Here is a 15547-nt window from a genome sequence, read left to right as displayed (position 1 = left end):
CTGCTGTTATAATTTTTTGAAGCTTCATTAGCTTCAGAAATGTCTAGTTAGCTTCTGCTAGCTCCACAAAGCTCTTGTTAGTTACAAATAGCTCCTAGTGGCTATTTAGGTCTTCTTTTACTTGATGAAGCTCATATTAGCTCATTTGAGTTCTACATATCCTCTCATAACTCCTTTTAGTGCCTGTGGGATCCTGTTAGCTCTTGATAGCTAAAGATAGCTCTTGTTAGCTCCTGATTGATTGTGCTTACTCTTGTTAGCTACGTTGTAGTTTGCTACAGATAGCTCCTGTTCGCTCATGATACACTATATTGCCAGAAGTATTCTAAGTGACATCTCATTCCTAATCCATTGTGATCAATATGACGTCGGTCCACCCTTTGCAGCTATAACAGCTACAACTCTTCTAGGAAGGCTGTCCACAAGGTTTAGGAGTGTGTTTATGGGAATTTTTGACATTCTCCCAGAAGCACATTTGTGAGGTCACACACTGATGTTGGACCAGAAGGCCAAGCTCTCAGTGTCCGTTCTAATTCATCCTAAAGGTGTTCTATTGCGTTGAGGTCAGGACTGTGTGCAGACCAGTCAAGTTCATCCACACCAGACTCTGTCATCCATGTCTTTATGGACCTTGCTTTGTGCACTGGTGCACAGTCATGTTGGAAGAGGAAGGGGCCAGCTCCAAACTGTTTCCACAAAGTTGGGAGCATGGAATTGTCCAAAATGTCTTGGTGTGCTGAAGCATTCAGAGTTCCTTTCACTGGAACTAAGGGGCCAAGCCCAGCTCCTGAGAAACAAGCCCATACCATAATCCCCCCTCCACCAAACTTTACACTTGGCACAATGCAGTCCGACAAGTATCGTTCTCCTGGCAACCGCCAAACCCAGACTCGTCCATCAGATTGCCAGATGGAGAAACATGATTGTTCAGTCCAGAGAAGGCGTCTCCACTGCTCTAGAGTCCAGTGGCGGTGTGCTTTACACCACTGAATCCGACACTTTGCATTGCACTTGGTGATGTACACACGTGGACAAAATTGTTGGTACCCCTCAGTTAAAGAAGGAAAAACCCACAATTCTCACTGAAATCACTTGAAACTCACAAAAGTAACAATAAATAAAAATGTATTGAAAATTAAATAATCAAAAACAGCCATTACTTTTGAATTGTTGATTAACATAATTATTTAAAAAAAACAAACTAATGAAACAGGCCTGGACAAAATGATGGTACCTCTATAAAAGATTGAAACTATTTGACCAGAGTGACATGATTAACTCAGGTGTGTCATTTAATTGACATCACAGGTGTTTCCAAACTCATAATCAGTCAGTCTGCCTATTTAAAGGGAGACAAGTAGTCACCCTGCTGTTTGGTGAAAAGGTGTGTACCACACTGAACATGGACAACAGAAAGCGAAGGAGAGAATTGTCCCAGGACATCCGAAAAAAATGATAGACAAACATCTTAAAGGTAAAGGCTATAAGACCATCTCTAAACAGCTTGAAGTTCCTGTGACAACAGTGGCTCATATTATTCAGAAGTTCAAGACCCACGGGACAGTAGCCAACCTCCCTGGACGTGGCCGCAAGAGGAAAATTGATGACAAATTGAAGAGACGGCTCGTTCGAATTGTATCCAAAGAGCCCAGAGCAACCTCCAAAGAAATTAAAGGTGAACTCCAAGGCCAAGGTACATCAGTGTCAGATCGCACCATTCGTCGTTGTTTGAGCCAAAGTGGACTTCATGGGAGACGACCAAGGAGGACACCACTGCTGAAAAAAACTCATAAAAAAGCCAGACTGGAATTTGCAAAAGTGCATGTTGACAAGCCACAAAGCTTCTGGGAGAATGTCCTTTGGACAGATGAGACCAAACTGGAGCTTTTTGGTAAGGCACATCAACTCTATGTTCATAGACTCAAAAACCAAGCATACGAAGAAAAGAACACTGTCCCTACGGTGAAACATGGAGGAGGCTCAGTAATGTTTTGGGGCTGCTTTGCTGCATCTGGCACAGGGTGTCTTGAAAGTGTGCAAGGTACGATGAAATCTGAAGACTATCAAGGCATTCTGGAGAGAAATGTGCTGCCTAGTGTCAGAAAGCTTGGTCTCAGTCGCAGGTCATGGGTCTTCCAACAGGACAACGATCCAAAACACAGCCAAAAACACCCAAGAATGGCTGAGAGAAAAGCGTTGGACTATTCTAAAGTGGCCTTCTATGAGCCCAGATCTGAATCCCATTGAACATATGTGGAAGGAGCTGAAACATGCCATTTGGAGAAGACACCAATCAAACCTGAGACAACTGGAGCTGTTTGCTCATGAGGAGTGGGCCAAAATACCTGTTGACAGCTGCAGAACGCTCATTGACAAATACAGAAATGGTTTAATTGCAGTGATTGCCTCAAAAGGTTGTGCAACAAAATATTAAGTTATGGGTACCATCATTTTTGTTCAGCCCTATTTCATTAGTTTGTTTTTTTAAATAATTATGTTAATCAACAATTCAAAAGTGATGGCTGATTTTGATTATTTAATTTTCAATAAATTTTTATTTATTGTTACTTTTGTGAGTTTCAAGTGATTTCAGTGAGAATTGTGGGTTTTTCCTTCTTTAACTGAGGGGTACCAACAATTTTGTCCACGTGTGTATGGCTTGGATGCAGCTGCTTGGCCATGGAAACCCATTCCATAAAGCTCTCTGCTGAAGCACTGTTCTTCACCTAATCTGAAGGCCACATGAAGTTTAAAGGTTTGTAGCGATTGACTGCAGAAAGTTGGCCACCTCTTGGCACGATGCACCTCAGCATCCGCTGACCCCGCTCCGTCGGTTTACGTGGCCGACCACTTGGTGGCTGAGTTGCTGTCGTTCCCACACACTTCCACTTTCTTATAATACAGCTGACAGTTGACTGTGGAATATTTAGGAGCGAGGAAATGTCACCACTGGATTTGTTGCACAGGTGGCATCCTATCAGGGTTCCACGCTGGAATTCACTGAGCTCCTGAGAGCGACCCAATCTTTCTAAAATGTTTGTAAAAGCAGTCTACATGCCCATGTGCTTGATTTTATACACCTGTGGCCATGGAAGTGATTGGAACATATGATTCTCATTTTTGGATGGGTGAGCCAATACTTTTGGCAATATAGTGTAGCTTATAATTGCTCTTGTCAACTACAGATAACTCCCGATGGCATGTGTTAGCTCCTGGTGAAGTCTGTTAGCTTGTGTTACCTACAGATAGCTTCTGTTAGCTCCTTTTATCTACAGAAAACTCCTATTAGTACCAGTTAGCGCCTTTGAGCTCCAGATAGTTTCTGTTAGGTGCTCTCTTTAGCTATAAATTGTTTCTGATGAAATAAAATAACGTAAATAAATAAATAAATGAATAAATAAATAATTATAAAAACTTTCATTGGCTCCAATGAGCTCCAGAAAACCTCTATTAGCTGCTAAACATTCCCGATGGAATCTGTTAGCTCTTGGTAGTCTTAATCTTTTTTTTAATTAGTCAGGTAAATGTACATAATAAATAATATTATAGGGCATTATTCTTGATATTTAAACTTTTTTGGTGAATTTGTCAGGTGTGTTTTTTCTCTGTTGTAAAACACTTTGGCTCAAAGTCAGTCGGTGACTTGATTTCCAGTTGTTCATTAACTGGGCTCTGTTTAATTGCTTCACACAAATTTGTCCTCATCTATCAGTGCTGATTTTTGTTGTCATTTGGACGGAGGTTTGGTGACGACACGTTAGGTCACTTGATCCAAGTGTTCTGCCGCTTTGTTGGCCGACTGCCCACAGTGAGTTTTATCATAGTTTGAGAAAACACTCACCCAACCATCCTAAATCGTACACCAAGTCTTCACCCCAACATTAACCCCAAAAGGACTTCCTTTGTGTTTCGTTGTTGCAGTATGACAACAGCACGGCAACACAAACCCTCAGTGAGGCAGAGATTGGGTCAGTGAGCTGTGATGAAGAGCTGAGCAGATGTAGGGCAGGACAAACAGCATCGCTCCATTACACAGCTCCACCTCCACACCAACACTCACTCTCATGCATCACTGTGTGATCATGTATGCATGCGTGAGCATTTCTTGATGACTAATCTGCTGCCATTATGCGTGCTGCATTTGCATGTCGCCACATGAAACCTTGAAACTCCAGATCAGAGGAATAGTCCGACGGCTTCGTTAACCCTCCTCAGGTCTGGAGATGATTCCAGGATTTTATCAATGAGCTGCAGATTAACATACAGATTTATATGTCATCTCTTTCTGCAGGGCAAGAGCAGCATTTTATTATTTAATTATGCATTGTATTGTAATTTATTCAGGGCGGGGAGATGCTACCGTTATGAGTGTCCACATCAATATTTTAAACAGACTTCTTTTCTGAAACATTTCTATCCCCTGTAACAAATGTTTTTTATTCAGTGTCACTACATCATACTTGACGTCACTTGTTTTTGGTTAGCTGGAGTTAGTTGCTGCAGTTTGACTGCAGCAAAATCTGACTCAGTTCAGTGTGAAAATTTCTAAAAAGTCTGAATATTTCAAATAATTCCCAAACAAACAGGTGTTTTTACACTGCAGAGTTTGGATGGCAGAACACAGCAGCATAACACAAAAACACCCGAAAAGGAAACACAGGAGATGTTCTACAAGAAAAAAACAATATCATGAAAGTCAAAACTGAAAACTTCTCTGGTAAGTTTGATTTTCTGGTGGAGAATGAATAATTTTGATGAAGAGACTAATCAGTAAAACAAATGAAACAATGCTCATTATAAAAATAGCCTTTAGCGGCCCTACCAGGGTGAAAGAACTTTTTTATGATGAAAGACAAAAACTTCTACTTTCACTTGTTTATTGCTGCTAATAATTCTGAGAGCTGCATCTGTATCAAGTTTGGTTTGGTTAGCATTGGTTGGAGGTGATTAAACATCACATAAGTCTTTGTCATGGTGGTTCTTTACTAGGTAGACTCCCACAATGATGTCTGTTTGCCAGCATGAAACTGCCCGTAGTCCAGGTGACCACCTCCACTAGTTGTTACAGTATTAAACAGTAATAATAAAAATAATAATAAATTATTTGGATTGGGAGCAAATATAACAAGAAAAGCACTCAGAGAATGCAGTACTTTGCCAAGGCTGCTCAGATGTATCATTTCTGATAACTTAAATCTTGAAAAAATTTGTGGCAGAAATGCACCATAGAACATGTCCATTTAATAAAGATGCCCCCACAAGCAAAATGACCTTGCACTGAGAACAGGCATGTGCTATGCATGTGTACGTTATGCACGGATACCGAACCAATCATGTCACCTAAATACCTAAATATGTAGCAGGTGGCGGGAATTGACGGAACTCAGAAACACCCCCACAATTTAACAGTTGTTCCTTGTATCCTTTTCGACAGACAAGTCCCGATAAGTCTGTGACAGTCGATTTTTATTAGGATCGCAATCATGGTATCGTCAGCAGGCAGCTGGTGTAGTGCTCACTTGTTGTCATAGTTACAGTGACGCCGTGTCCCTATCTTGTAATGATACGGAAATCCTTAACAAATCCATGGATCCAGACTATAAGCCGCATCACTGCCAAAATCTAATGAGGCAGACCTTGTGTCATGTCTGACCTTTCCTGAAAATTTCGTCCAAATCTATTATTCTGTTGTTGAATAATTTTGTGCACAGACAAACGTACGCCGTTCATCAGATAACTCTGCCATGTTCTTTGGCGGAGTAAAAAAACCTAATTGGGACTTCCCTTGTTGCAAGGGTGGCAGGAGCACTGGGAGCGGTGCATAACGAGACGACATTGAAAGGCTAAATTAAATCAGCTACAGGTTTAGATTTGTGTTTATAGGCACAGCCTGATCTACACTATACTAACAGGGCAGGTATGCAAACATGAGCTAATGTTAGCATGGCATGGCTAAAGCAGCTAGCGTGGCAGGTATCATCACCAAGTCCAAACATGAAAGTGAAATCTGGCTGACAGCATCACATTCTCTAAACTGTCAGAAAATCAGATCAGAAGGGAGGAAGGAAACAGGAACGAGAACAAAGTGGGGTGAAAGAGGAGTGTAATGAGGAAAGGAAACGAGGAAGGAGGACAGTTTGTGAGGAATAAACGAGGTCGAGGCTTTGAACAGACGCTGCAGGGCTCTGAGTCACAATGATCCCCTCCCCCTCCTCCCCTGTAATCCCTCCTGCTCCAGCAGAACAAACTGTAACACTGACCTGGTACACCGGGCCTCTGAGCGTGTGTTCATGTTCATGTGTGTGTTAATAAAACATGTAATAACCCCCCCCCCCCCCCCCCCGCAGAAGAACCAAACCAGAAGAATCAGACGGCAGCTGAGCGAGTACGATGACACAGAGAGAGAGAATCGGTGTAAATAATTTACCGGGATCTGATGTGAACACGAATCAGCTCCACCGTTTCTGTCTCAGTCTGTCTCATAACCCAGTTAAAGCTCGCACACACTCACACACCTCAACCTCAGGGCCAGATTCACGTCCAGCGGGGCCCCGAACCAAATGTCTGCTGCTGGGGGCCCCGACGTATACAGCGGTTTTTAATAACTATGCCCAAAAACCAGCCAGAAATAAGCAAAAATGTCCCGTTGTTTTGGTATCAGCACCTCAGTGATGAATATTTGTGGTTTCTGTCAGGCAGTAATTTCAAGATTTTGAAGTCTATCTCATTTCAAAACATGTCAGAAAATAATGGCTAAAAAAGGTGTTGCAGAGTTGCATCATTTTTCAGCCTCTAAACCCCAGGTAGTTTCTAGGCTCATTTTTCACTGCAATATTAAATCCTGCACCTCTATAGAAACAGAATAAGCATGAATAGAGGTAGAAAGACTTCAGAAACCTCTGTGCAGTTTGACACAGTTCTAAAGCCATAAATCTAAAAAAAAACAAAAACACTAAAATTGGTTATTCATTTTTTCAATAATTGAAAGAGTCAAGGATTAACATGTACAACATTTTTACAAGTTCCCACAACTGTTATCCTGGAAAAAAGTAGTGTTTCTACACACTGTAGATATTTAGTTATATGACAATTGCCATTGGTTTGTCTGTGCACAACATTACTCAAAAAAGGACGAACAGATTTGGATGAAATTTTCAGGGAAGGTCAGAAATGACACAAGGACCATCTGATTTGATTTTGGCAGTGATGCAGCTTGTAGTCTGGATTTGTTAAAGATTTCTGTATCATTGTGAGATAGCAGCATCACGTCACTGTAACTATGACAACAAGTGAACACTACGTTAGCTGCCTGCTGACGATCTCATAATTGCGATCATGCTACAAATCCATCGCTGTGGAATTATCGGGACTTATCTGTCGGAAATGATACAAGGAACAACTGATTAAATTGTGGGGGTGTTACCAAGTTCCATCAATTCCCACCGCCCGCTACATATTTAAGTGATGTAATTCGGTATCCGTACATAACGAACACATGCATAACACATGCCTGTGCTCAGCACAAGGTCATTTTTTCGTGGTTTCATCTATATTTAATGGTCATATTCTATGGCTTCGGTATCTGGCTGGCTGGGTATGTATGTGTGTGTGTGTGTGTGTGTGTGTGTATGTCCGTTCAGATATCTCTGCAAGTGCTGAAGTCAGGATAATCAAACTTGGCACTGAAGATCGGTCTAAGGTCCCCTGCTCACTTGTGGAGTTAGAGGTCAGCAGATCAAGGTCAAGGTCAGATATCTAGGCGTGGTTCTGCCATCTACTGAGAGCTGGTCTAGTTTACTACTTACTTCTTTCTACTCTGTATAAACACTGCCTGCAGTTCAGACAAAAAGTCCAAGAATTTTATCATGAGACTGTTGGTAACAATTGAGTTAGTCATGGCTGCATGTTTGCCTCAAGCAGCATAGAATTTTATTTTTATTTTTTTTGGAATCTGCTTACAGCAAATGGTTTAATTTAGGCTTTTTTTGTTTTCGGTGAGGAGACAGGCAGAATAAATAACATTTTGGTAAAATATCACAATTTCAGGCTTAGATTTGGTCAAGTTTCCCTCCAAAACAGTATATGCCAAAGATGGGCAGTTCGAGGAACTTCAGAAAATTGAAAATTAGACAATTCTTGCTATTTTAAAGATTGTAGTTCTGAACAAAGGATTCAACTTTGGCAAATTTTTTTTAGAGATTGCCTTTGTGTTTAGGACATTTTGGGCTACACTTAGTATGACCCCTCCCATGTAATGCTTTCACCTTATATTAACTCATCTTAAGGAATAAAACAGGCTTTACTTTAAGATGTTTCCTGACTTTAAGAGTTAACTGAATTGCTGGAATAGCTTGCTGACCATCAGTTTATTCACCTCACTGCTCTGTGCGGCAGCTGCAGGACCTCCGGTGTCCTCCAGGTGTCGGGGATCATGGAGCCTTAAGCCTTAAGGCCCTGAACATCGACTGGCAGATGAGGCCTCGGCGTCATCATCAGGACGAAGAGGAGGAGGAGGTTCAGCAGCAGTTTGTCGTAGCAACAGAACTAAAAATACTTCATGTTTATTGTCCACACACAAACACACACACACACACACACACACACACACACACACACACACACACACACACACACACACACACACACACACACACACACACACACACACACACACACAAAAGGGAGAGGGCGATTACATGACATCATCAAATCAGCTGTAGCATGAGGTCAGAGTGATGTCACTGACCATCATGCTGATCATCAGTGTGTTAATAAGAGTGTGTTTTAATGTGTGTGTGTATCTGTGTCTTATAAAAATAACATGACAACCAAAAGGCTTTTAGGTCAGAGGGTTTAAATATTTAAGAGAAACTAAAACACGAGATGACAGCATGCTAACACACACACATACATATACAACACATGAACACACATGCAACACACACATCAACAAAATTCAATAGGACACGTAACCTGGTATTTTAAAATCAACTGCAGCGCTTTTTCAACTGCTTTAAAAGCACAACCCTAAACGTTGCTGTAATGGACCCCTCCACTGACCCCTGCAGCCTCCCTGAGCTCTCAGTAAAGGTGAGATCATGTGACCTTTGAGCTGAACGAAGGTGAAGTGTGATCTGAGAATCTGCAGCTTCAGAGCACGAAATCTGCTCCACATGGCGACAACAGGAATTACAATAAAACAGGCTTTAATCTCAACCTCTATGGAAACAGAAAAAGCATGACTAGAAGTAGAGAGGACTCATAAATATACTTTGTTCAGTATGATGCCATAAATCATAAAAAAAACTAAAGTTGAATTTCTTTCATTAATAATTGACATTATTCCCTTGGTTGCAGCCGAGTAACTCATGGCTTCACCACTGTGTTGAGGAGTCTAAGGAAGTTTTTTATACAATCTGATTAAAATAGAATGTTGAATTTTGGTATTTTTTTAAATGAAAGAAGTGAAATAAAGTGACTTATGAAATATCATGATGGCACACAGGTGTTACCAATACCGGGAAAAATGAAGGATGACTTTACATACTATAGATACAGAGGATGCAGTCACGCTGGAGGAATGGAACTCTGACAAAAATGTGAACAAAGTCGTTACGTGCATCATGATATCGATCAGTTCTTCGGAAAAGTCATGAATAATACTGAATTTGATGTATGTATGAGTCATTTTATAAGAAGAAAACAGTATATGTCGCACTGTTTTTTTACAACTTGATCTAATAATGTCCCTTTGTGTGTTTTTCTGATCAATGTTTCGCCCTGTTTAGAGTGTTTTATTATATCTAATTTCTCTTCCATAGAGATGGTGTTTCTTTTCTTCGAAGCACTGCCATCAGAGGAGTCTGACTTACGCTTGGGAGTTATAATGAAGTGCAAAAAACTAGCGAATATAGCACAATCCAAGGTGGCATACAGCCGGCAAACGTAGACAAAGCCGTCTTATAGCATGACAACACATTCGCTCGCTCCACTCGCCAACCAGTTCCACATAACCAGTTCTGACATAACGACAGAACGCTGTAGGTCGAGGACGTCGTAAACTGAGGACACCCTGTATATGTATTGACATTTCTAATGGTTGCATTCTTCTATCTGCTCAGTGTAAACACTGCCTGCAGTTCAAGCAAGTCCAACTGAGTTTTTGTCAAGTGACTGTTTGTCGCAGCGAAGTGGCTTCAGGGTTGCACCAAGAAGTGCGATTTTTAAATATTTTACAGAACCTGGTCAGTGGCAACTAATTTTTTGAAAATTTTTTAAACATGAAACATATAGAATTAAGTTTAATGAAATATCATGATTTGTATGCTCAGATTTGGTGACTTTTTGGCTGAGCTACACGTCACAAATGAGCAGCTCAAAACATGAATCACATTTTTATGTTTTATTGGTGAAATTCTGGCAATTTTCTACAGAAACACTTTTAAATCTGCGGTTCAAAGGGCTAAACTGTGTGTTGACTTGAGGGCCTCTAAACAACATCTGAGCCTGCCTCTTATTCACCACCTCTCTTTATAACCCTCTCTGATTGGCAGCTGGACTCTGATTGGTTCTATATGGGAAAATCAATCAGCACCACTCTGACAGCCGATGACTGCGACGTATATGTGTGAGGTTGTTGAGTCCACACAGTCACACCAACACGACATCACGTCCACGAGAGTCGATTGCTCGATTGATTGATTGTTGCAGCTCTGATGGCGTCACATCTGACCTTGTGCTTGGTGCCTCCTGCAGTGACTGGATGTAGACATGGAGTCCAGCGTGTCATTAAACATCATCTTAGTGACATGTCTACTGTGATCACGTGACCCTCAGCGGCCAATCAGAGTAGCTGCAGCCTGTGACTGACGGGTTGAAGTGTTTTCTCTTGGGAGGAGTTCAGACAGGAGGATCCCTGGGGAGGCAGAAGGGGAGTCAGAGGGGGAGGCCACAGCTGTTGTCTCCATTAAAAGGACAGTTTAGCAGTTTGATCTGTTTAAATGTCACCAAGAGGAGGAGGATGTGACAGAGGTCAGGGGTGAGCCTCCTCGTCTCCTTCCCTCATTCACTTGTCTCTTAGAGGAGCGAACACAGACTGTTAATTTACCATCATAAATTATACATTATGAATACATTATTCAACTGTAATCAGCTTAAAACGTGGAATAAGTGGTTTTAATGCAGCAGTGAGCAGATTTATTAATGCACTGACTCCTGCTGCTACAAATAAAAGCACAGAGAAACTCAGCTGTGTTTGTTACAGACATAATAAATGCTGAAAATGTCCAGAAAGCTGCTTTTTAGTGTCATTTAAACCTGTTATTATTATTGGGACAGTAACGAGGATGAACCAGATGAACCTCAAAAGCTGCTGGGGGATTTGAAAGGCCTTTTATCTTTTATTTAAATCTGCAACATTACACCAATTATCAAAGTTGGAAACTTTGAAAATTGTTGGTTTTCCTACTTTCCTTTCGTCAGGAAAATACATAAAATCTAAGTTTATACTGTGAACATTTAGCAAAATACTTTATCCTACATATCTCATTTAAAAGAAATCATCCAAAATCAGCCATTAGCTCGAACCAGGTTTGATAAAAATGAAACATTCTGTGCTGCTTGATGCATTTGTGAAACTATGACTGACTGCTGCAATCAACAATTGTGTGACAAAAATTCTGGGACTGTTTTGGCTGAACTGCAGGTTGTGTATTACAAGAATGGAGACAAAAACTAAAATATAAGTAGTAAAATATCTCCAGCATGTCGAACCTTTTCCCTTCCAGTGTTGGTTACACCTGTTTGCACTTGGAAAAATGTTTGATTTCAGGGTTTTGTAATTGCTCTGAAATAACTAATAAAAAAGTATTTAGATTTTTTTTATTTTTAATGATATACAACATTCTAACTGCATCATACTGAACAGGAGACATTTCTTAGTTCTCTCTACTTCTATTCATGGTTGTTCTGTTTCCACAGGGATGCAGGACTTTATTGCAGTGAAAAATGAACCCATGGTGAATAAAATATACAATGTGTGTTGGAGAGCAGAGAGTTAATATTGTGAGTTTCTACAGTTTCATCAGATTATATTTCAGATATTATTACAGTTTCTTTCATTCAAGTGTGAACACAGTGAATCTGAAACTAAAGTCAAGATGAACTTCAAGTTCTTTAGGTTTAGAAATAAAGACAGAAGAAAAAACTGTGCTTCTGTTCAGATGTTGGTGTGAGTCAGTAATCTGAAGTGAGGCTTAAATCACAGACCGATATGAGGAAGCAGTGAAGGAGGTGATGAGGTAAGACAGGAAAGAGGAACCGAGAAGAACAAGAAGCTATAATAATTTTTTTAAAAGCAGTGGAACTGTCCTTTAATTCGAATCTGAGCCACTCCTGTTAATAAGATTATTTCAATATGTAGAGAAAAAGAGTGAAGAATAGAAGACGACAGCTCCCCCTGCAGGACGAACGCTAAACACACAGCTCATCATCTAAAGCTGATCACTATTCTGTCACAAACATTCAAACATTTCTCCATCTTCTTTTTCTATCTGCACATTTTTACCTGTTGGCTCCTCTTTCATGCTTAATTGATGTTTATCAGCTGATTGAATCCTCACACTGTTGAACTAGAACTAATGTCACCTTCATGTTAACTTCACAAAATGTGTTGTTTTCAGTTTAATCTCAGAACTTTAATCAAACTTGAACTCTAACACTTTATCAGCATTCAGAGTTTTAAGGTTTCAAATTGAATAGACTTGTAGGATTGATTTTCCTTTTTAGTGTTCATTTAGTGTCCTATAATCATACATACATCTTAATATATTTTCTTATAATATGCTGGTTTTAAACATTTTACACAGTTTATATATGTGATGTGTATTTTTCACACTACTGATGAAAGTTTAGTTTAGTTTTATTCACACATCAAAACAATACAATACATGGTGTATACAACACATATTTTTGTTTCCAATATTTTACACAGGCAGATGTGTGAAAAGGGTCACCCCAAGGAAACTATTTAAAGCTTTTAAATAGGGGGCCCAGTTTACCATGAATATAGGATATTGGCCAGATATCCATATAATTATGGACGACATACAAACAAATAATTTACATACAGATAAACAACAGACAATCTCAATGTTCAGGTTACGTTGAATTCAATTTGAAGTACAAATAGTAGTTTTAACAAGGAGGAGTTAACATGTGCAAGCAAGGTTCAGGTGTTAATACAATTTCCAATCAGCACATTAAACATACATTTCTAGTAGTTGAGTTTTTAGTTTTTTCTTGAATATGGAAACAGAATGTGACATTTTTAATTGTTCATCAAGCTCATTCCAGATCTGTGGTCCTCTGCACACGATGCTAAAACTTGTACATTTTAGTCTTCTCTTTTTCCCAGTGATTAGGTTTTTATTCCTGGTGGTGTAAGTGTGCGTAGGAGCACAGATTGGGATGAGGTGACATAGTTTACTATTTAATTTGTGGACAGTCTGGAACATTATACAAGCATTCTGAAAGTAGTTGTATTCACTGAGCCTCAGGAGATTGTGGCGATGGAAGATTGTTTTTGTGGGGGAGTTAAATACCGACCATGTTAAGGCGCGTATGACTTTTTTTGGAGTATCTGAAGCTTATTTAAGTGAGATGGAAATGTATTGCACCATATGATATTACAATATTGTAGATGAGGTTCAAACAAAGATTTATACAGAGTGAGAAGTGCAGAGAGTGGAAGATAATGTCTCAACTTAAAAAACAGAGCAGCATATTTGGACAGTTTAGTGATCAGTTCGTCAATATGTTTTTTAAAATTAAGGAATTCGTCAATATAGATCCCCAAGAATTTCGTAGCACTCACTCTTTCAATGTTTTGCCCGTTTATGTTTGGGCAAATTTGTTTAATATCATTTTTTTTATGGGACCGGAACACAATGTAATTGTTTTATTAATATTTAGAGAGAGTTTGTTGCATTTAAACCATGTATTTATTTTCACTAATTCACTATTTATGATTAGTTCAAGTGTATTTGGATTTTTGTGGGAGAAGAACAGGTTTGTATCATCGGCAAATAATACTTTGTGTAATATGGACGAGCAATTAACAAAGTCATTTATATACAAGATGAAGAGGAGCGGCCCTAAGATGGAACCCTGGGGAACACCATGGTTAGTGGGTTTGTATGATGAATTATGGTTGTTGATGAAAACGTGCTGATGTCTTCCGAGCAAGTAGCTGCGGAACTAGTCTAGCGCTAAGCCTCTAATGCCATAGTGTTTCAATTTGCTGATTAAGATATCAATCTGGATGGTATCAAAAGCTTTAGATAGGTCCAAAAAATGCCAATACCATAGTCGCCTTTGTCGATTGCATCATAGGTTTTATCGGTTAAATCAAGTACTGCCATATATGTAGTGTTTTTCTTTCTGAATCCATACTGGGATGGGACAATGATGTTTTTCTTGTCAAGGTAGCTGTTGAGTCTGTTATAAACTACTCTTTCTAAAACCTTGGAGAGAGTGGGTAAGCTTGATATTGGTCTATAGTTGCTCAGATAATTCTTATCCCCAAATTTAAAAACTGGTATAATTCGTGCAATTTTTGCCATTTGTGGTACTACTCCAGAGAGTAGAGATACATTTATACAGTGCGTAAGAGGTGCAGTAATTCTGTTGGAGATGCTTTTCAGAATTTTACTAGAGATTCCGTCAGTTCCGGCTGAGTTTGAACTCTTCATACTCATGATTATTTTATAGACCTCATCACAGGTAGTTGGATTCAGGAAGGAGTCCAGGTAGTTACCTGAGAGATAGTCTTTAAAAGAGGCATCCTGAGGATGACTAATTTTGCTGGATATGCTATTACCAATGGAAACAAAGTAGTCATTTTGCATTTCCATTAATTATTTGTATTTTTTCTGCTAACATTTTAGGTTTGCATCATTTCATTTATTATGAATTTTTAACAATTTATTTATATATTTTTTTATTATTTCTCTTTTTTGGCTAACAATTTTTGTATTGTTTATTTCGATTTTTTTTACTATTTGTGTGTATATATAAATATATATAATTTTATTCTTTATTTACTTGTATTTACAATATTTTTCTTACCTTTTTTCTGCTGATGTTATTGACTTACTTTCTACTTGCATTTTTTCACTGTTCGTTACTTTTTCCTTACATTTTATCTATTTGTTTTTATTTACATATTTTTCACTTCTATTTTTTGCCTATATTTTATCTTAATCTATTCATTTTTTTCACTTTGTAGTTGAATTTTTTCCAGCTTATATGTATTTCATTTTTTAATTACTATTTATGAATATTTTTCATTTTATTTGTGCTTTCTGCTAACATTTACCTATTCTACTTTATTCCCTCCTATTTATTCATGTTGTGAGAGTTTTTGGGGTTCATTTACTTGTAATAATGGCTTTAATGCTGACAATAACACAGTCATATGCGTCTCAGTATTGAAGATATTTCACTTCTCTCTCACACATTTCCCATACTTCTGGGATTTTTTAAAACA

Source organism: Acanthochromis polyacanthus, chromosome 11 (assembly GCF_021347895.1).
Source record: "Acanthochromis polyacanthus isolate Apoly-LR-REF ecotype Palm Island chromosome 11, KAUST_Apoly_ChrSc, whole genome shotgun sequence".
Taxonomy (NCBI): Eukaryota; Metazoa; Chordata; class Actinopteri; family Pomacentridae; genus Acanthochromis; species Acanthochromis polyacanthus.
The sequence above is the reverse complement of the archived record's forward strand: the minus strand, read 5'-3'. Positions refer to the sequence as shown.